The sequence below is a fragment of the Lepidothrix coronata genome, unplaced genomic scaffold, assembly GCF_001604755.1.
Source record: "Lepidothrix coronata isolate B3197 unplaced genomic scaffold, Lepidothrix_coronata-1.0 Scaffold6, whole genome shotgun sequence".
Classification (NCBI taxonomy): Eukaryota; Metazoa; Chordata; class Aves; order Passeriformes; family Pipridae; genus Lepidothrix; species Lepidothrix coronata.
In genome coordinates, this window is record NW_016690186.1 from 11,086,650 (window position 1) to 11,109,881 (window position 23,232).

General features: G+C 39.2%; 1 protein-coding gene across 15 annotated transcripts in view; it reads right to left on the reverse strand.

The window, feature by feature from the left end:
• Positions 1-23,232, reverse strand: part of DLGAP1 (DLG associated protein 1) — a 418,553-nt gene that overhangs the window by 209,673 nt on the left and 185,648 nt on the right. The gene's annotated exons all lie outside the window — the stretch shown is intronic.

Genomic DNA, 23,232 nt, shown 5'->3' on the forward strand with positions numbered 1-23,232 from the left:
GAGTTCAGAGAAGGGATGGCAGGTAAAGAGAGGCCAAAGGAATGACGAGTTAGGAAAATAAATGGACTGTTGCCAGGGGTTTACAGCAATGTACAAATCAAAAGAAGGCTGCTACACTCTGCATTTTGACTCTATGTTACATGAATATATTTCTTAGTAATGGTACCATCCCTGAATGCTATTAACATTGTAAGTCCATATTTATGTGAATTTTGTTTGTTTGGTTTTTTAAATTCCCATACTAAGAGTTGTTCAGTTATTATTTGATGGCAGTTGATGTTAATGTGTCTTATACACTGAACAATGATCCTACAATTCATATCATATTTAATTCACTAATTTCACCATCATAGAAGCATGGCAGGAATTATCCAGTGAAAGTATTATTTCACCTATTTCATATACAAAATATTTATAAGAGTATTAAGAAGCATTACTATTTCAACATATTAGTACCTTTGTTATCATTGGATGCCAAACTCTCATCTGAAACTGAAAGGTGTTTTAGTTATCACTGAAAACACAAGAAAAAACTGCTGTAGGTTTTAATGAAAAGATGCACATGTATGTACACAGCTACAGATTACTTATAAGCACCACTAGCAATATATTAAAAATACCCATATTATTAACATTTCAGCTCCTTTTACTGACAAAAATGGAAAGTAATGTGACTTCTATTCAGAAAACTGAAAAAAATAACACTGAGGCAATTTTGGGGGTTATGAATTTAAATAACTCATAGGTGTAATGAATAAACAATAACAGTGTTTTCAAAGTTACTTCCTTTTTTGAAAGTATTGTTTATTGGCTAAACAACAATTTTGATGATTTAATGACTGAATTGACTAAAAGGTGTTTCAATCTCTGTGATCCTTATCTAAAGTCAAAGTTGAAATGAAGATGAGTCCTTCCAGGGACTTTTGTTCATTGGAAGGCTGCAAAAGCTCAATGACTGATTATTTCTTTATTCATAATTTAAACTGAATATAAGTAGCGAGATATCAAATTATCCCATCATACACTGTTTTTATGGAAGTTTTTTAACATTGAATTTATCAGCAGCTGCCTAGCCTGCAGTTGCTGAGGGTCAGATAAAAAAGTCTAAACATTCACTGGAGGCATTTAAAAAAAGAAGCGTTAACACCTTACTCAGGGATCTGACATGCAAGACCAAGTTGCACTGAACTTTTTTTTTCTGACAAACTGAGCAGCAAGTTCAGAATGCATCTCATGTCCTCTAATATAACTCTTGTGGCACAAAACTGCTTTCCAAGTGTCTTGACCTCCCTAAGGGTGCATATTTTTGTCTGCCTTTCTTCAAGTTGTTTTCAGTTTTTCAAGCTTAACATCTGATATTTTATCTAGACAGAAAAATGCACTCGTGTCTATTTGTTTCTCCTCAAGGTGATTTCTAACATTTCTAATTAATAAAATTTGCATACACTTAATTTCCTCAGCACTCACTTAAGTGTTAATGAAATTGAATCTAACCCTATCCCCAAGTTTTCTCCAAGATATCTCCTACATGTTGATTGTTGCTATGTACCAGTTTATTTTCAGGACAGAGAAGTATTTTATTCAATATAATCTAGGTAATTACAGTAGATAACATATGTCTTATTCTAAAACAGGAGGTAGTGCGTTTTTGTGGCTGGGTTTTGGTAGCGAGGGAGCTACAGGGATGGCTTCTGTTAGAAGCTGCTAGAAGATTCCCCTGTCCTGTGGAGCCAATGCCAGCCAGCTCCAGGACAGACTTCCTGCTGCTGGTCAAGACTAAGCCAATTAGGACTGATGGTAACACCTCTGTGATAATGTATTCAAGAACAGAAAGGTATTGCGCAGAAAGAATTCCAGCCAGGGAAGAGCAGAGTGAGAACATACCAAGGTCAGTGCAGAAGGAGAGGGATGAGGTGCTCCAGGTGCTGGAGCTGAGGTCCCTGCAGCCCATGGTGCAGACCATGGTGGAGCAGCTGTGCCCCTGCAGCACATGGAGGACCACTGGGGTGCAGAGACCCACTTGCAGCCCATGGATGAGCCCATGCTGGAGCAGGGATATCTGAAGGAGGCTGTGACCCCATGGGAAGCGTAAAATGGAGCAGGATCCTGCTGGGGACCTGCAGCCCATGGAGAGGGAAGCCCACACTGGAGCAGGTTTTTCCCGGGTAGGACTTGTGGCCTCTGTGGATGACCCATGCCGGTTCATCCAGTTCATCCATGAAGGACTGCACCCCGTGGAGAAGTGACCCATGGGACAGCAGTTTGGGAAGAACTGCTGCCCAAGGGATGGACTCACACTGGAGAGGTTCATCAAGGACTGTCTTCCATGGGAGGGACCCTACAGGAACAGGAAAAGGACTCCTCTCCCTGAGTAACAGCAGAAACAAGAACTGATGGTAACCCCCATTTGCTGTCTCCCTGCACTGCTGGAGTGGAGGAGGTAGAACTTGGAAGGAAGGAGAGGTGGGGGGAATGTGTTTTTAAAATTATTTTACTTCTCACTCTTATGCTCTGTCCTGTTAGTAACAAATTTAAGTAATATCTGCACTTCGAGTCCATTTTGCCTGTGATGATGGTCAGTAAGTGACCTCTCCCAGCTCTTAACTTATGAATCCTTCATTGTTTTCTTTTTTCTCTCCTCTGTCCAGTTGCAGGGGAGAGTGAGAAAGCAGCTTTAGTGGGTACCTGGTGTCTGGACAGGGTCAACCCACAACACAGAAATATTGACTGAATGCTCTATTTAGATTCTCTTCTCTATCAGTCTCTGTGAATTACTAGAAGTCCAGACCACAGTCAAGTCTGCCTTGGCTATTTGTATTTAAACCACAGCATTTAATATCACTGGAAATTGATCCTAAATGTGGAAGTGTTGTCAGCTCTGAACATAGTTTGGCATATATGTATCCTAGGACAGAATATCCTTAGGGATTCGCTTCCACTACTTTATATATTGGAGTTGTAATTACATCCCTGAAGAAATAAACACCTGAAGAAAAGTACAAAGATCAGTGTTTACAGAGCCATAGTGCTGTCTACTCTCTTATACGGATCTGGATCATGGGTCATCTACCGCCACCACCTGCGACTCTTAGAACGCTTTCCATCAATGCTGTCTCCGTACAATCCTAAACATCCACTGGTCAGATTATGTGACCAATACATCTGTTCTAGAACAAGCAGCTGTCACAAGTATTGAGGCCATGTGGCTGAGAACACAGCTGCGTTGGGCAGGGCACGTCTCAAGGATGAAGGACCACCACCTCCCTAAGATCCTGCTCTATGGTGAACTTGCCACCAGCTACCGCAAGAGAGGAGCCCCAAAGAAAAGATACAAGGACTCCCTGAAACAACATCTCAGCCTCGGCCATATTAATCTACATAACTGGTCTACTCTGGCCTCCAATTGGGAGGCCTGGAGACACATCATCTATAACGCTGCTGCTTCCTTTGAGAATGCATGCAGGATCACTCTCAAGGAGAAAAGAAAACGCAGAAAGAATCGTGTCCTGCAGAATATACCACCTAAGGAGTCTTTCTGCTGTGCCTTTTGCAATCGGACATGTCTATCTCTTATTGGCCTCATTAGCCACCAGCGTGCCTGTAACAAACGTGGATAGAGCCTTTCCCAAATCTTCGTTCGTGAAGCCTAGCCATGATGAATTACATCCCACTAGTGCCACAGCATATAAGCCCTCCAAGCAAGAGTCTAACTAAAATGTTGTGAAACTTCTGCTGTTCGCTAGTACAAACTACCAGGGAACAGTTTGGTACAAGTCAGTGGACAAAATCATTGGTACAACCAAAATAAGGAGAAATATCACCTTTTCCCTCTGTTTTATAGACATAAAGCTGCCCTACATTATATCATGATGTTGGCTGCAATAAGTCCATGCAGAAATTATGAGCCAGAGTGATTATGAGGAAGCAACTACAGCAATTAATTTTGTGACAAATGAATGTCACACAGAGTTTTGTCAGTGTTAAGCTTCATTTGCTCAAGGTCTCCAAAACACAGTTCAATGTACTCCCTAGCCTAGCAAGAGCAAGACCATGCTTCATTTTAGCAATAGCACTTTGGCAGCACAGAAGGCACTAAGGAAGTTCCTACTTCTAGAAAAACACTCAGCGAAGGCACAATACAGAATGGAAAAAAAAATCACTATTTGGGTGGAGTATATTTGGGTGGACAATGCTAAAAACAACCATGCCAAACTTACTCTCGCTTAAGCTCCAGAAAACAGCTCCAGAATGGGGATACATATCAGGCATTGTATCAAAAGTCATCTGCAGCTGACCTGAACTTCATTCAAAGAATGTCCCAGCTGGAAAAGAAACTGGTTGTATACATGAGACTTTCATGTTGGGCATAGTCCTGTCTTTCTAATGAAATTCACCATTTGTATCTTTCAATCCTGAAGGACTTGCAAATGTAAGCTGAGCTTGAAAAGGGTATTATATTCAGATGATACTTTAATAACATGCCCTAGTGAGTGTTTTAATTAAAAGTGGCGGTATGTTTAGAACTGTCTACTCAATGTTCCCAATCAGAGAACACATAAATTCAATGAAATTTCAGAAAAGTCAGTAAAGGCAACATTGTACTAATTTTAGATGGGTGACAATGTTCTGTATCCCAGTGCAAACATCTTAAGAATCTTTCAACAGTGTGCTTTCTTCCTTGTGAGTCATACACATAATTTTCATGGATTGAAGTCACACATAAATTTCCCAACACTAGTACAATCTTCATTCTGCTATGTTAGGTAGTGCATGCTTTCAGCTAGTGGGATACAGTCCAAATTATTTGTGGAAGAAATAAACTGTGATGAGTTTGACCTTGGATGACTGTCAAGCATCCACCCAACCACCTTCTCTCTCTTTCCCCCCCTCAACAGGAAAAGGAAAGAAAATAAGATGAAAAATCTCAAGATAAAGGCAAGGAAATCACTCACCAATTACCAACACAGGCAAAACATACTCAACTTTGGAAATACTTTTAATTTATAACCAGTTAAAAATAGAGGAGGATGGTAAGAAACAAAGACAAAATACAAATACTTTCCCCCTATTCTTCTCAGGATCATCTCCTTCATTCCTGACTCCTCTACCTGCCTGCTAGCAGCATAGGGGAATGGAGAATTTTTTTTTTTCTACATCATAACATTCTGCCTCTGCTTCTCCTTCCTCCTCATACTTCTCCAGCATAGGGTCCCTCCACTATGGTACAGTCCGTTGTGAGCTGCTCTAAGGTGGGTCCTTTCCCCAGGTTGCAGTTCTACAAGAACAGCTCCAACGTGGGTCTTTTCCATGGGCTACAAGTCCTTCAAGAACAAACTCCTCTAGTGTGGGTTTTGCATGGGCTACAGCTCATGTGAGAAAACCTGCTCCTCTATGGGCTCCTCTCCATGGGCCACGGGTCCTGCCAGGAGCCTGCTCTAGCAGAGACTCTCCATGGGCTACAGCTTCCTTCAGACCATGTCCATCTTCTCTGGCATGGGGTTCCCCACAGGCTGCAGGTGGATAACTGCTCCAGTGTGGTCCCTCATGGGCTGCAGGGGCACAGCTGCCTCACCATGGTCTGCACCATAGGCTGCAGGGGAATTTCTGCTCCGGTGCCTGAAGCACCTCCTCTCCCTCCTTCTTCACTGACCTTGGTGTCCCTCTTTCACATTTTTCTCACTCCTCTCTCACACCTGATGTGCAGTGTTTTTTACTCTCTCTTAAACATGTTATTATAGAGGCACAATCAGTGTGCCTGTGGGGCTCAGCTGTGCCCCGTTGGCTGGAGCTGGCTGGAACTATCTGTGTCCATCCCAGGACAGCCCCAGTGTCACTTCATAGAGGACATGGACACCCAATGAAGAAATGAAAAGAGTAAAGGTTATAAGCTATGATATATGGAATGCTTTTAAAAAAAAAAAAGTGGTATCTTTTTATTCCCTGTTAAAACAATAGTTTGAGAGTTCAGCTCAAGAACACGCATGGTGACTCAACTGACTGCTTTAGTTATCCCATTAAAAAAGTCATTTCACTTGGACAGAAACACATTGAGATACTCAATAAATAATTCAGAAAAATGCAGTAAAATAAAGAATTTGAGGGAAACCAGACAGACTTAAGGTGCACAGTTCACAATATCTACATTAACCACTCTATGATAAATGGTGTGACAAATGGTTATGATGTCATCCCATTACATGGTACCATAGGCTCAGAATTTTACTTGAATGTCAGAGAAAAAAATGGATCAAGAATTAGGGCATGTAGGTAGACAGCATCAAAAAGTATTAAAAAACCTCAACATCATACATGAGTATGAAATTAACTTCATTACACCTTGTCTTTCAAAGCAAGTTGAAAGCCACAACTAGTACAGTCCTTTCTATCAGAAGGTCATTTCATTTATTCTCTCTACTGAGATCTGTGCTGAATGACTAAAATCAACAGGTATTGAAACATCAGGTAGGAACAGAACATAAAAACATTGAATTAGCTGCTTGCAGAAGCTACACACAATGTAACTGGAACATAATCCCAGAACATAAAATTAATTTTCTAGTAAGAATATAAACATTAAGAGAAAGACTGGTGCGTCTAAGGCAAGAGAAGCTCTAAGGTTCCTAATATTAGATATCTTCCATAGATTATTGTTTTCATACCATCATATAATTTGGCAGTAATGGGACCCTTTTTTTAAAAATTATTTCTTAAAGTAGAATGATAGCCAAAGTTACACTCATCTGTCACACACAGTAGAACAGGTTTACATTTGTTTATTTTGATTATGTGGTACTAAATTATTATTTTCTTCCTTAATTTCTTGATTTAACCACTAGTAATCCTGTTATGTGACCCTCAGAGTTTCTTACAGTGATGCAGAGATAAATCTTAAAATCCTGATTAAAATAAGCAAAATCTTTCTCCATGTTTTGAAGACTTCTGGTGTCCTGACAAGCAACATTAATTTATTGACAGTTAATTTTTATTCTGAGTAGCTTTATGGACAAATTTCAGTACTATATTCAATAATAATCTATAACTCAAGAAAACTGCATACAGGACTAAATCACCTGGGGCAAAAAGAAAGTGACATTAATTACCTTGTGCTATTTGAAAGGTATTGATACTCTTTTTAGACATATGTAGAGGTTATTTAGAAAGCATGTAAACAATTTGCTTTATCTCAAGGGGGAAACTCCCTGAGGTCTAGGCAACACCAGCCTGATAATTACTGTTTTGCTTTAACACAATCGGGCCTATTTTGATCTACAAAAGGAGAAATTTTTTAATTAAAACTACTGTGATTCTTGGGCCACTGCTGATGAGCCAATCCATGACTCTAAAGCACAAGATTTAAAGGTTGTTATTACAAAACATGTTATCTGTTGCACTTGCACATCAAAGGCTCTGGTACCTATCATCAGCCCAGTCTGACTATGTATTATATTACTGTTGGAAGAAAAATAAATACAGAAGCCAATACTAACTTTCAGGGAATAGTCTGATTTCCTTCTCAGTCCCCTCTAGCTTGGATCTTAACTGAAACCCCAGGTTATAATGCATGAAATTTAAAGTAACTTTGTGTTATCTCTATGCTGAGTGCTATCTTAATCATAGAACACTGCATGGTTTAGTTCAGATCATCTAGTCCAACCCCCACTCTGCCATGGGCAGGGACACCTTCCACAAGCAACCTTCCAGGTTGCTCCAAGCCCCATCCAACCTGGCCTTGAACACTTCCAAGGATGGGGCATCCACAGCTTCTCCAGGCAACCTGTTCCAGTGCCTCACCACCTTCCCAGTGAAGAATTTCTTGCTAATAGCTAATCGAAATGTGCCCTCACTCAGTTTAAAGCCATTATCCCTTGTCCCTACATGCCCATGTAAAAAGTCCCTCTCCAGCTCTTTTGCAGGCCCCCTTTAGGTACTGGAAGGCTGCTGTAAGATCTGGCTTCTCTTGTCCAGTCTGAACAACTCCAAATCTGCCTTTTCTCATAGGAGAGATGTTCGAGCCTTCTGATCATGTTTGTGGCCCTGCTCTGGACTCACTCCAACAGGTCCATGCCCTTCCTGTACTGGAGTTCCAGAGCTGGATGCTGTACTTCAGGTAGGTTCTCATGCTAAATGAGAACTTGGATCTAACATAAAAAAAAAAGAGCAAAACCACTCCAACCAAAAACTCTGACAGAAATAAAAGAGAGTCATGGTAGATTTTTACAAGTATGTTTGTGCATATAGAGATTCTATGTTTTTTATTAGACCAGATGACAGAGTGGAAGGAAATCAGGGAAGCTCTCATGCACAGAAAATATTTTTCAGCTCTAAATTGTAAATGCCTTTTTGCACCTATCCAAACTGAAATGCACTTTCACTTTTCTCAAGAGAAAAAACATAAGCAACTTCTCCAAATTACTCTCGAACAGTACTACTACATGCACATGGTCACTAGAGAGACTAAAAGGTCTAAGTATGTGAGGTAAATTATGATTTCCAACTATGCAGCCTTCAAACACCTTCATCAACTCTGATTTATATAAATATAATTGCTTCAGCAGCTCCAGAGGAACAGGCAGAATCCTCACAAAATATTTAACATATTTATACCTAAATGGGTCTGAGTCTGCACTCTACAATATCTGATCTGAGGTGAGATGGGTGAAGGAGGCTGCACAGCTTATTCCAGCTGCACTGGACTTGGCACTCCAGAGACTGACAGTAACTGAAACAATGAAAATAACATGTAGTAGGACTTTGGCCTCAGCCTGTATCTACAGAGATTGAAAAAGAAAACTCATTTAAATCTATTTCTGTGTGTTTTGGCCTAAATATAATTAAGGAGAAGATGACTGGAAGGTCTAAACAAATTTACTTTTTCAGATATCACTGACAGCACACATTTGAATAAAATACTGAAGAGTAAGAAGGCAATAGTCCAGCTGCAGTTTTAGATACCTAGTAGAGCTGACAGACCTGGAATCTGAAATGCACTACTTTATGGAAAGGTTGAAGGACAGCAAGGAACATGAACGGTGAAATGCTTTCATGGGTTTCTTTAGAGAACTATTTTCTTCAGACTAGAATGACATTGTGCACTATTTGACATTACTGAAATATTATATTTGAAAAAGCCAACAAACCATTTCCAAATTTTAGTTTTTGAAGACAGAATGAAGTAAAAAAAGTAAAAACGACATACTGTAATTTGTAAACTATTGTACAGTTGTGCACAATGTTACGCTTTCCATTTATTTTAATAATATTGTGTTTGATATAATAAGAATGTAGAACCCCATTGTGTATCTCAGAAAAAGAGTTAAAAAAAAAGAAAGTTCATAGTCACTAGGAAAAAAACACACAACCCTTTTCCCAAGTCAGTGACTATCAGAAGTAATAACCTGATCAAATTCCTAGAAGTTCTGTGCCAGCAAGTTGTTCCCTGCCTTAAAAATGGAAAAACAGTCCTTGAAAAGAATCATCACGTTCAACATTCATCAGGTTCCACAAGAAAAGCCCTCAGTCTGGTGGGAAGGCTTAGTTCACTATATTCACTGTATCCCAACAGATACCAAGACTCAGCAATTCAGTCCATCGCACAACAACCGGTGAAGTATGAATTGGATACTGCCCCCACTTTAGGAGAAACCCTCAAGGCCATACAGCAGGTGAAAATCAGCAAAGCAGCTGGGTCGATGGAATTCCACCCGAACTCTGGAAACACGGGGGCCTTGCACTCCATGCTAAATTTCACGAGTTTGTGGTGCGCTGTTGGGAACTAGGCGAACCACCATCAGACCTTCCTGATGCAGTCATCATCACTTTGTATAAGAAGAAAGGAATTAAATCAGACTGCTCAAATTACCGTGGTATTACTCTGCTCTTCATTGCTGGCAAAATCCTGGCAAGAATACTCTTGAACAGACTAATACCTGCTATAGCAGAAGGAATTCTACCTGAAAGCCAATGTGGTTTCAGAGCCAACAGGATTTCCACAGACATGGTGTTTGTTCTCAGACAACTGCAAGAGAAGTGTAGGGAACAGAATAAAGGTCTCTGTGTAACCTTTGTCGACCTCACCAAGGCTTTTGATACTGTGAGCAGGAAAGGTCTATGGCAGATTTTGGAATGTTTAGGTTGTCCCCCGAAGTTCCTTAAAATGATCATCTCACTCCATGAGGATCAGCACGGTCAAGTCAGATATGACGATGCACTTTCTGAGCCCTTTCTAATAACCAATGGTGTGAAACAAGGCTGCGTTCTCGCACCAACCCTATTCACAATCTTTTTCAGCATGATGCTCCAAAGGGCCACAGCAGACCTCGATGATCAGGACGGTATCTACATTCGTTACCATACTGATGGAAGTCTATTCAACCTAAGGCGACTGAAGGCCCACACTAAGACCTTAAACCATCTTGTCCGGGAGCTGCTTTATGCTGATGACGCCGCCCTTGTTGCCCACACAGAAGCAGCTCTGCAGTGTTTAACATCCTGCTTTNAAAGAATGGTGTGAAACAAGGCTGCGTTCTCGCACCAACCCTATTCACAATCTTTTTCAGCATGATGCTCCAAAGGGCCACAGCAGACCTCGATGATCAGGACGGTATCTACATTCGTTACCATACTGATGGAAGTCTATTCAACCTAAGGCGACTGAAGGTCCACACTAAGACCTTAAACCATCTTGTCCGGGAGCTGCTTTATGCTGATGACGCTGCCCTTGTCATCAGAAGGATGTGCTCAGAAGGAGCTCTGCAGTGTTTAACATCCTGCTTTGCAGATGCTGCTGAGCTCTTTGGGCTGGAAGTCAGCTTAAAGAAGACAGAAGTTCTCCATCAACCGGCACCTCAGGAAGTCTTCCTTCATCCTCACATCACCATTGGCCAATCAGAGCTCAAATCAATCCAGCAGTTTAATTAGCGAGGTAGCCTCATCTCCTCAGACGGTAAGATTGACAGACAGATAGACAACAGGTTAGCAAAGGCATATAGTGCCTTCGGAAAGCTTCATAAAAGAGTTTGGCAAAATAAACACCTCAAGAAAAGTACTAAGATCAGTGTTTACAGAGCCATTGTGTTGTCTACTCTCTTATATGGATCTGAATCATGGGTCATATACCGCCACCACCTGCATCTCCTAGAACACTTCCATCAATGCTGTCTCCTTACAATCCTAAACATCCACTGGTCAGATTATGTGACCAATACATCTGTTCTAGAACAAGCAGCAATCACAAGTATTGAGGCCATGTTGCTGAGAACACAGCTGCATTGGGCAGGGTACATCTCAAGGATGAAGGACCACCATCTCCCTAAGATCTTGCTTTATGGTGAACTTGCCACCAGCTACCGCAAGGGAGCAGTCCCGAAGAAAAGATACAAGGACTCCCTGAAACAACATCTCAGCCTTGGCCATATTAATCTACATAACTGGTCTACTCTGGCCTCCAATTGGGAGGCCTGGAGACACACCATCTATAACGCTGCTGCTTCCTTTGAGAATGCATGCAGGATTACTCTCAAGGAGAAAAGACAACACAGAAAGAATTGTGTCCTGCAGAATATACCACCTAAGGAGTCTTTCTGCTGTGCCTTTTGCAATCGGACATGTCTATCTCATATTGGCCTCATTAGCCACCAGCGTGCCTGTAACAAACGTGGATAGAGCCTTTCCCAAATCTTTGTTCGCAAAGCCTAGCCATGATGATCCCAACAGATAGTGACATCTGAAGTGTGCATGGTTCTATACACAAACAGACCTCTAACGTGCCTCTTTGCTGTCAGTGGTATGTAAACCATATGTTTGCAGCTCCTCTCCCAGGAGGGGTTAGTAGACTCCCAAATATCCTACCTTTCCTAGTCCCACTCATGACGTCAAGTAAAATATCAATATCCCATTCATTCACTACTGCCAAACTTGTCTCCTTTGTCTCTGCTGAATGATGTCTTATCTCATTTCATTTGCAACTTTCCAATATGCTGATCTTGCCTAGGCAGATAGAGAAGGTTGCAGATATTTAATTTGAAAAAGCTACTGTCATAACAACATTATTCTTTTGACAAGATTTAGCTGAAAAAAAAAAGATCAAACACAAGATCACCCCACTTCTTGCATAACTGGGCTTCTGTAACTGAATTTCATCCATTCAATTAAATCCATTTTGAAATGTAAAAATAATATTTACTGTAAAAGAGTTGAATGCTTTCCTTGTTTATCTTGTTTTAGCATTTCTCAGTCTTTGGAATAAGAATAATGAGATTCTTCTGAATTAAAAATGCAAATTTGCCTGCCCCAGAAAGATGAAAACTGTATCTGAGGTTGCTGTATTAGGGGGATATTGATAGTTTTTGGTGATCTGGACAGCTCAGGAAACACTTATCATCCAAGGATATTTACACCATACTGCCTAGGATGAAATACTCTAGTGAACACTACATTTCAGCATTCATGCATTAACCTTCATTCCAGTGCTCCCACGTACCACCCCACTGTGCTGTGGACTAAAGACACTTTCACAGCTTGTCGCATTGCCATCACACCACTGACTTGACACTATAAAAGATGCTAATGGCTATGTCTAGGGATTGATGTTTTCACCCCTTAATTATCAAAAGACTTGTTAAGTTTGTCTGTCAGCTCTGTGGAAAGTTGGGGGAGGCAAAATGCTTCTCTCTTGGTCATGGGTTGGCAGCAACAATTACAGCGTTCAGATTGCAGACCTGCACGCCTGTCTGAGAGACACTGCAGCAGGTCCTGCTCAGCTAAAATGTCCTCACCCCCACCTTCCTTTGCACTTCTCAACCCATATGCAGACCCAGACGCGATGAGCCTTGTACTGAGCTGAGAACCACCGTAAAGTAAGATACTCAGACATCCCTAGAAATGCCAAGGCAGTGGAAAGAATTCAAAAATTTTATTTAGAAGGACAGAACACGAGAAACTTACAAACTGCCTAACAGTAAGGTTTACACACTGGGCCTCAGGGAGAAAAAGGCAAATTCCCGTCCTCTTAGGGTCTCTTTATCCTCTCTCTCCCCCACCTTCCCAAGGCCTCTGCACATGTATTTTAGGATTATCTCTCTCCAGTGTAGGAGAGAGAGAGAGACTGAGAACTTCTCTTGCTACGCGGGGCAGGGAGAAAGCACTGAAACTCCCTTGGAGAAAGAGTTACCTTTTAGGCAGAAAGCCTTCCTAAGTGAAAACTGTCTCCTCGTAACAAAATCTTCTGGGCAAAAAGGGTGTTCTGTCCTCACAACCACAACGCTCAAGGCCTCATGTCCTCACTCCTTCGATTTCTAATGCAGGGGCCACAGTGACCATTAAAAGCAAGCAGCTGGATTTGCCTCTGATGCAACTAGGAAGTCTAACCTGTTGAAGGATCTCTTCTTTTTTAAGGACAAAATCTACCAGGAGGAAGGTGTTCAGAAAGAAGATTTTCTTGCACAAACAAGGCTACTTCAGCTGAAGCTGGTTGCTCAGTGACTCCTGGAGGCAGTGGGAAGGGCTAACCAAATTATATGCCTGACTGCTGAAAGGGGAAGGCTTCATTCTCACAACCCCAGTCAGAAAAGCTGCAACAATTTAAAATTAACATGACAGTCTTCTGAGGCAGGGAAATATGTAACTTACATATTTCAGAATATAATTTATTTAGTAAATGATACCTTTACTAGTGAAAGGACTACAATTAAGTATTTTCCATTTTTAAGGGATTTTTTTTTTTTGACGTTAAGAATGGGGCAAGAAAATAATTTCTATAATTAAACTGGTAAGTTGCCATGGTAGTTGGAAAAAACCCCAGAGATTCTCTCCCACCAGCTCTGTGAGCTGTCAGTACACAAGGCAGAGCAGGCATGCGGTGTGCTGTAAGGAACAGAGCATGCCATCAGCCCAGGCACCCTTACAGAGAAGACAGGATCAAACACAAGGCAGGTGCAAACCAAATGTTCTGCATTTGTAAGTCTTACAAGAACATAGGTCCCTTCAGAAACCATGGGACATTATTATTTCTAAGGACAAATACTCCCAGCAGTTTCTGCCTCCTGTTACATACATTTAGAAAAATGAGAGGGTTCTGTGCTGCCCCATTATGTGGCACAGGAGAGGATTGTGCACCCCTTTTAGAGATGGGAATAAGATTGGTTTTAATCCATCTTTCTCCAGGCTGAATTCTGGTTGGGGTCAGTCCCCAAACCTTAAATGGTCTTTATTCTCTTTTGAGCATATATACCTGATCTTCAGTACCCCTAGGCTGTCCCACACTGCACAGTCCCCTAATGATGCACTTATCTAACAGCAGATCTCTTCCTTTTCACTCAGATGCTGCCCCAGACATTCCCAACACGAGATCTCACAAAGAAATCTACAGAGGACAACACCGTGTCTGTCTTTCCCTACCAGAGCAAGAAGCTCCAACACCAATTCACTAATCAGTCAATCAGTTCTGGACAGGAATTCAACACCGATTTTGGATTTTAATAAAACATCTTGCATAACAAACATTTTTCAAGGCATATGAGAATGTCCACATTAGTGAAAAAAACTTTCTTAAAATCTGAAACATTACTTAGAAGTAAAAGCCAATTTAAATGGCATTTCATATATTAACAAAGTGTGAGTTTCTATTTTATATTAATGAAATACTATCAAATGTAATCTAAACAATTTAATGGTTGACTGGGTTAATTAGCATTTTTCAAAAATGGTAATTAGTATTTTTTTTAACCTCAAGGTCACAGTTCAGAGCCAAGATCTTACTAATTAAAGCAGTGACAGTAATTAAGAGGACAAATATAACATTTTCATCTGAAGATCCTAATGCTTTACTTCAGCATGTGTTTCCTCAAAACAGCTACAAGTTAAATGACAATTTTTAAAACTTGTGTTACAAAGAAGTAGGCTGAGACATTGACAGAAAGCAACATTTTCCTCAATCATCATAGTAGAATGCAGAAAAAAGATTTTGCACACAGGCTGGTAAACTGTCTTGACAACTTTGCAAGGCTGATAAAAATATATGTCCCTTTTTAACCTTCTCCAAAATGGAAGTATCTCTGTTGAGCTTGTCACAAACAGTGCCATATAAATACCTAAAAGTTCTTTCAGTGAAGCTAGTAAGAGCCAAAATACTCAGAATCGCTAACACCACTGAACATTTCCTTTATTTAATTAAAAATTTCTTTTACTAGAAACTAATGTATTAAGTATAAAGCAGCTCATATGGTACTCAAAAATATAAAACAATTTTTCATACAAAAGTAATTGATTTAGTGTTCCTAAAACCATTAATATTAATTAGAATACACATCTCCTACATTGGGTGTATTGACATTTACAGTTTAGGGCAGTTTAAGTCCCAAAAGCTTAATCTACAAATATCAGAATGAAGAGCTTCTTTCTCAAATGGTTTATCATCTTTTCACTCATTTACTGCTATCTGTACTGCCTAAGCACAAGTAAGAGCACTTGAAATCACAGCTAAGATCATGAACCTCAGATCCCAATGTCTTTCCACAGAAACTTTCCAGGTATCTAATTAAGACAGTTGAATAGTAGGAACAAGAAAATATTAGGACCTTTCAGGGAATTGGAGCAAACCCATCAACATATGAGAAGAAATTTGATGGTAGTTAAGCAGAAAGTCTGCAGTGAAAATTCAGTTTGGTGCCTCACCAGCCCTCCAAGTGGTACAGTAAGAGGCAGGATTCAAGTACCTAAACATAGGCAGCTTGAGCCAGTCTGGATACTCTAATCATTGGCAATATCTGACACATTTTTGTGGGGCTGGTAGGTACAAACTGGGAGCAAGACCTCAGCTGTGCCATTTTGGAGCAACAGCTTCAAGCCAGGCAGGATCTTACGGCATCTAAAATGGCAACAGATTCTCAGTTCTCTAAACCTAAGTCCAACCTCTGATTTATGCTTGACAGAAAACAGACTCCAGTATTTTAAACAGGAAAATTTAAGTAATCAGTATGTTTTGGTTTTGTCTGATTTTGAGCTCTACTTTCAAAAAGTGGTGGAAAACTGGTATGCTGCCAAAATCAGGGCAGCATTAGAAAATTCTCCTTTCAAACACAAATCTATAAACATAAAGCAGCGTTAATGATTCAGTTTCAGATTTCCTGATTTTCTTCTACAGACTGGTGATCTTCTTGACTCCTTATTATTCTATAAAAAAATATAATTAATAAAGTAAAATCTGGAAAATTAATACAAAAAATCAAACTCCTTATAATTATATACTTTCACAGCAAAGATGGCACACTGTCCCACACATTAAGTTTTTTTCAGGTTTACCTCTTTTCTGTGAAACCAGTGAAAAAAAGCAAGCGTGAAAGGAAAAACATCTAGTAAATTAAACATAAACCTACAATATCCCTAGGTACTGACTACTTCTGCATATGTACCTCTTCTAAATTCCCTTAAACATATTGTACTCTATACCACACGGGACACAATTCTTACACTGATTTTCACTCCTCATTCAGTAGTTTTCAGGGCATCTAGAAAAGTTTTATTTCTGCTGTGAAGTCTAGGAGGCTCCTTTATTCTCTGATCAAAAGGAATCTACATAAACAACTTACAACAGTAAAAAGATATTGTTGGTTAAAATCACAGGACTAGAAAGAACAAAATTCCACCTTGTAGTCACAAAACATTAAAAAGTGCAGCCATTGCAATGCTGTGTGTATATACGTGCACAGAAACATATCTGTCCCTGCCAGTTTCAGCACTTTGGATCAGACAAAATATTTGCAATGGAGCTCAAATCCAAATCTGTCCATTTGACACCGCAAGATATTTGGAGTGGAAATCAAAGACTGCACTGCTTTAGAATGCAGAGGTTCCCTGTGATATGTCAAGCACATGGGCCCTGCTTCTCTGGGCAAACGGTCTTCAATCATCCTTCTGCTGACAGGTGTGCTCAGGGGGAAAGAAGGGTTGTTTATCTTCATGTCCTTATATATTTTCTACAGCCTATTCACACTAAGTGCAAGAAAGCATCTCGGAAAACATGCTACTGACGTAATTCTGTGCTGTGCCTGAATAATATTAAACAAAATTTATCTAGCCTTTGAAGTGCAACCCTTTTATTCTCTGTTCTAGATAGTAAAATAAGTAAAAATTGAGGCTTTCATGTTAGCTGTCCCATCCCTATCTCCCTTTTCTCCAGCAAACACAAAGGAAGCGCAATGAAAGCTGGACTAGCAAGTGGACAGTAATGTATCATAGAGAACCATGCATCTGTTGGAAAATTTGGTGGCACAATAGAGAGAAATTAGAACTTCACACAACTGTTTATATAAGAAGTTTTACCTACATCTGCATTTTAATTTTTCCTCAAGACAATGAGCCAAATTCTGCAGCTGTTTATACTCAGTCTATGGCAACCCAGAACAGAGTCCTGCTTCTCAATGCAATTAATTGTTTGACACCAGATGTCCATGCCTGAACACCGGAAGCATATTCACTTTTCCCCAATTTTTTTAAGCCCTTAACTGTATTGACGTAAGTATGTTGCCATGTCATAATTGAACACAGTGAAGCATTCCTCATAAAGATGTTGAATATGCCTGGATAATATCTCTGTAATGCAGTACAAAACAGATCTGTAACAGCCTAACACAGATTAACACTAATGACTCATTTTTTATTAATATATGTATTAAAAAAAAGTGCCTAAACACCTGCTGGCTTCCAGACTGAGATATTTTTGTCAGATGTTTTAAAAGAAACTGTCAAAGTACTTTCAAACAGAAAGATCAAAGTTCCTATGAGGAATTCAAAGGCATTGACTCTCCATATTCAGTTTTCTGTTGCACAGGGAGCCGAATAATAATGCCTGTACCACAGAGTTGATCATATCACAGGAGTAGCATGAGGGTGCTGTGGCTCAGATGATGTGTGCTCTTCCTATCCATACTTAGCAAAAAAAGGTGAGAGCCTGGTATGAGGCAGTGGCCGAGAATAGGCAAGGCAGGGACATACTGTACAACAGCAGCTCCTTTTTGGTTGCAGCACAGCTACATGCTGCCAAGTCAGGCAGCTTCAGGGGACAGAGTCATAAAATAATCTAGGCTGGCAGGGACCTCTGAAAGTCATATGGTTCGACCCTTTGGTCAAAGCAAGGGCAGCTTCAAAGTTAAAGCTAACTTAAAAGTAAGATCAGGTTGCTCCAGGCCATGTCCAGTCAAGGATGGAGGTGCCACAACCTTTCTCTCTGGAGATCTGCTCCAGTGCTTAATCACCACCCTACCCTACCCTGTAAATTATTTTCCCTAATATTAAAATGGAATTTCCTTGTCAACTGGTAAAGTTGAAGATAGCAGTATATTCACACTCCTTTCTGAGCAGTATTGAGCAAACCCAACTCCCCATGTTGCAAACCCTAATCATCTTGATGACCCTACTCACTGTATGGTGCCAATTTCACTCCTCTCTTGTTTTGCAGCTTCCTATCTGGAGTGGTGAAGGGCCCTTGTGAAAGGAGAAGAATTATTTTGTAAAAGGCAATGGCCTCAGGGTATTTGAGTTTTTACCTTCATTGTGTTTTTCTTGTGTGAATATGAAAAAGTCATCTCCTTGGGTTTGACTCTAGAAGGGACTGCTGACCTCTATGACTTGAATTAAAACTACCTATTTTTAGGTATCTAATATGCAAAAATAATGTTTGTTTATAACGATTACATGAGAACAGAGTGTAGTTAGGCCTTTGAAATATCCAATTCAGTTAATTGCTGAAGGTAATCTGAAAGATGGATTAGGGTCTAATTTAATACAAAAAGGGGATGGTAAAAGGTTGAGTTAAATCTGCCTAACTATGGTGTAACAAATGCCTGTGTTGACAACAGCATCAACTTTGAACTTGATCCCTTTTTTTTGATGTGCTTTTTTAAAAGGAGAGAATGTCCAAGGCAGAGTTATTAAAGTGTAAGTCAGACTGATGCCTTTAGATTCTTTTATTTTTTTGGTTTTTTTTCTAACTTTTATAAGCTTTATAAGTAGTTATATAAGTAGAAGTAAATTTTTAGAAGCAGCAGCCCTTATTGCTTTACCCTTTAGCAGAGTAGTTTACACATTCTTCAACCCCTACATACCCCATTCCATGCTCCCACATCAACATCCCCTGAATTCCAGCAGAAAATGTTTAGTCTATCTTTAAGAGTAGGCCCTTTTGTTTAAGGACACTTGTGCCTTGGCCTGAACCGCAAAAGTACAGTCAAGAACTGGGTGACCGTGTACCCTTTGTGCTCTGAAGAAGATGAAGACGATGAAGAAAAGCCCCCAGCCCCAATTCCAAGGGGGTGGGACGGGGGTGGACCAAGGCAAAAGCTACGGGGTGGAAACGCTTGGGATTGGACAGACACTATTATAAATTGTAACACCTGTACACGGCCGGGGCGTGCATCTGGTTATTTCATTAAATCCTTTTCTTATCTCATCTCCAATTAAATTGCTTTGGGGTTTGTTTTCCTCAGATCCTGCAGGCAACAGACCCAAAAATCAAGAGTTGGGGCAAAAAAAATTATGAAGGCCCTAAAGAAGGTCAAGCCAGAATTCTTTTACCTACTTTCTAATTCTCCACCTCATTTCATGTATAAGCATAGTAATAATCACTTTACTAATCCTTGAAAATGGGCAGTCAGTTTAATATTCCTCCAGAGGCATGAGTTCTTAGCAGGGAATCAGGGTTCCGTTGGGCTGGGCCATGACCCAGCAAATTAAGGAATGCTGCTGCACTGAAGAACTAACAAAGCCCCTTGGACAGTGAAGTGGAAATTCACAAATTCACCAAAACTTCATCTTACAGATTTGCCAAATGTCTCCTAGATGGTAATGGCACTTAAAATCCTCTGAGCTGTGCAGGATTCAAACTGGACCTGCAAGGGAATAGTTTTATGCTTGACCAGAAATAGCTTGAGACATCTCATGTCCTTAAAGAACTTTAGCTACATCTTTTAGAATGAGATGAAAGACAAGCTTATTAACTCAAACTTTAACATTTTTTGTAGCTTTCATCAGCAGATGTCCTGCTTATAAGAAATGGGCAGAAGATCCCATTACCCTCTCTGAATATACACATTCAGATGAATGCAAAACCATTTTCAGAGAAATAGCTTTTCTTAGCTGAAAACATAAAAATTAACATTATAATATCAACCAAATTCACTTCTTAGTGCAAATGTTTTTCAGTATAAAAAAATATTTTCCATAATCCTGTTGAAAGACTGGCAAAACAAATGAGTTAATTCCAATGCAATAGAAATCTGAAGTCTATTCCAAGCTCTGCTTAAAGTGACCTTGAAGAAGCTGTGCAATATTTTGTGAAAATGAACGACTGAAAGATACTGTCAAAGTTAGAAATATGAACCATGTGTAATGTGAAGGAAATAGAAATATTAACAGCAATTAGGAGAAGAGCTGGAACTGAAATTTATGATTTCTGGGCTTCCTATCAAATGTATCTTTGCACATAATAACAGGGATAATAACAAGGACTGTCTGTGTCTCTTCCGCAGTTCTGGTTCAGATAAAATCACGTGCTCTGGCTGTGGTGTTTATCTTAATGCTGTATATGAAAGAAATGAACTGAAAATATTAAATGATGGAAATCTGAAGGTCTAAACCAGAATCAGTGACACATAGATTACTTCTTCTCCCCAAAAGCAAAACCCCCTGGTTTTCCCTTTTGTAACTATGAAATAATTAAAAGTAGGAAGACTCAAAATACATTTCTTCAATTTTAAAGCACATCAGATTATAATTTCACTGACACTTTTCTAATCTTCTTAAATAATCAAAAACATTTAAAGAAATATATATCATCATTCCCATTGCAATATAAGCCTTTCCCTTCTCCTAGAAGGGATCTCACCAGAAAAAGGACAAATATCAGGATTGCATTGCCTAAATGAGCCAGTATTTGTGTTGCAAATCACAACGATTAATGACAATAACTGCAAATAAAATAAATCCCACTTGACTCTCAGGAAATGTTCAACATTTACAACACCGGTTTTTTTTTTTACTTGCAAAATGAATACTTGAGATAATGTGACGTGAGCCACCACTTAGCTACTTTTATTGCAATTTTGAAGGTAAAGCTGGACCTGAAAATAATGGTGTAGACTTTTTATAGTATTAGAATAAAAAAAATAAAATTTGTTTAGACTATGTTTCCACTAGAATACAGAAACAGGACAACTGTCATCTCGTCTGCAGTTTCTTCAGACATCAAAACTACATACTTTATAACAGCATAATATTTCTTTACAGGGTGTGACTTTAAATCTTAGGACACCCAAATGGTTTAAAATTTTTATATGGAACTAAATTTATTAATAGCGAATTCTATGTCAGTATCATGCTGACTCTCTAATCAGTAATAAATGTGTTTAAGAGCATGTCCTACGAGATTTAACAGGGATGTTTAGTTAAAAAAACATGAGCATTGAGAGTATTATATCGGACTTCGAGTTGCCATTTTCTGAGGGTAGTCTAAAGAAAGCTAATACACATCAAAGTCATCAATCATGTCAGTTCTTGACTAGAATTCTCCATGTCTCCTTTTTCTGTCAGCTTTGGGTGTATTAGGAGTATCATCAGACATGATGGCCTATTCTGCACTTGCAGGCAGTTAAGCCAGAAGCAGCTTGCAGGATTGACAGGACCAACTGATATAAAGTAAAAAGATGAAAACTGGAACCGAGGTTTGTAAAATCCCCCAACAGTGTAATTATTTGTTTGTTTATCTTGACAGAGAAGTAGAGAGATCATAACACTGGTCAAAGGTCTTCAAAGAGACTGGAGAAATTGCAAAAAATGAACTACTCTTTGTAATTATAAGAGACAGCAGCTCTGTTAGCTCTGTTTCTCAGACCCTTCTCCTGATTTTAAGTGAGGAGTCTAATTTTTTCAATTTTCCTTTTCATCAATAACTATTTTTGTCCTGTAATATGAAAGGTTCATGTTGGTTTTTGATGACATATCAAGTCTTCCATTTCAGCCTGCAGAAATGTACTATATATGCACCTCTCTATCTATAAAAACATTGTATCTGCTGTCTAAATAGATGTGGCCTGCAGTGAAGAAAGTTCTCCCTTAGCAATATCTAAACTTTAAGCTTTTTTCTTCCTTTTCAGTAGTGAATTACTCCCCTGCATTTCAATGTTTTCTGCTGGACAAGTGGGGGATATATCGGTTTGTCTGGATTTCTACTATGATCTGGTTTTTTTAATTAGAGAAGGTTGACTTGTAAAAATTCTTAAAGTGAATTTATTAAGAATTTTATTTTAGTTTAGAAGTAAAATATATGTAGTCTGTCAATTTTATGAAGGACTTTTTTGCTGAAGAGCTTTAAAAAATCTCTATAAAAGGGAAGTAATTAATTTACCTTTTTAAGAGAAACAACATCCTACATTTAATGCTGTTGAATTTGTCATCCCCTTCCATGAATCAAGCCATTAGCTCCAAGACATCTTTGGATGAACTATAAATTAACTGTACTACAGGATCACGTTTCATTGACTAGACATATAGAGCTTCTTCAAGCAGTGCCACCTCAGCACAATCAGAAAAACCCTCCAGTTTACATTAGCAGCACAGTTATATTTTATGGTATGTGACAAAGAATGTGCATTAAAAATAAAATAAGCTTCCAATTGTCAGCCGCGTGAAAAGAAGATCCAAGGGAGTCCCAAAAATTGAGGTACTAGCAGCTGAATAAAAAGAAACATAAGTCAAGGCTTTCTGGAGCTTGATGGATGTTTTTGAACATCTGGAGTTGATGTTGCTCACTTTATTCTCCATTTAAATTATGATGGGTTCACTGTGACTATCATGTGTTGTATTTAAAGCTTACTTAGCCACCTAGAAAAATCTTGTGTTACGCTTAGGAGTTATCAGTTATAACATATATTTCTACTTCGAGTGCGCAAAATTAATTTGGAAGATCTAATTTACTTCCTGAATTTTTTGTTAGTAAAAGAATTGATGCTTTTCTCACTAAAATACGTGTAAAGACCTCTACCTTTACTATTTTTCTGGTATTTTAAACAGTCTACATATTCAGAATGTCCAGCAGTACAATTATTGCAAATAGCCACTAAGCAGCTGTGATAGGACTCATCTATTTATTTATTTATTTATTTATTTATTTATTTATTTATTTATTTATTTATTTATTTATTATTACTACTTAGCTGTATTATGCATTCACAATTAACATGGTGC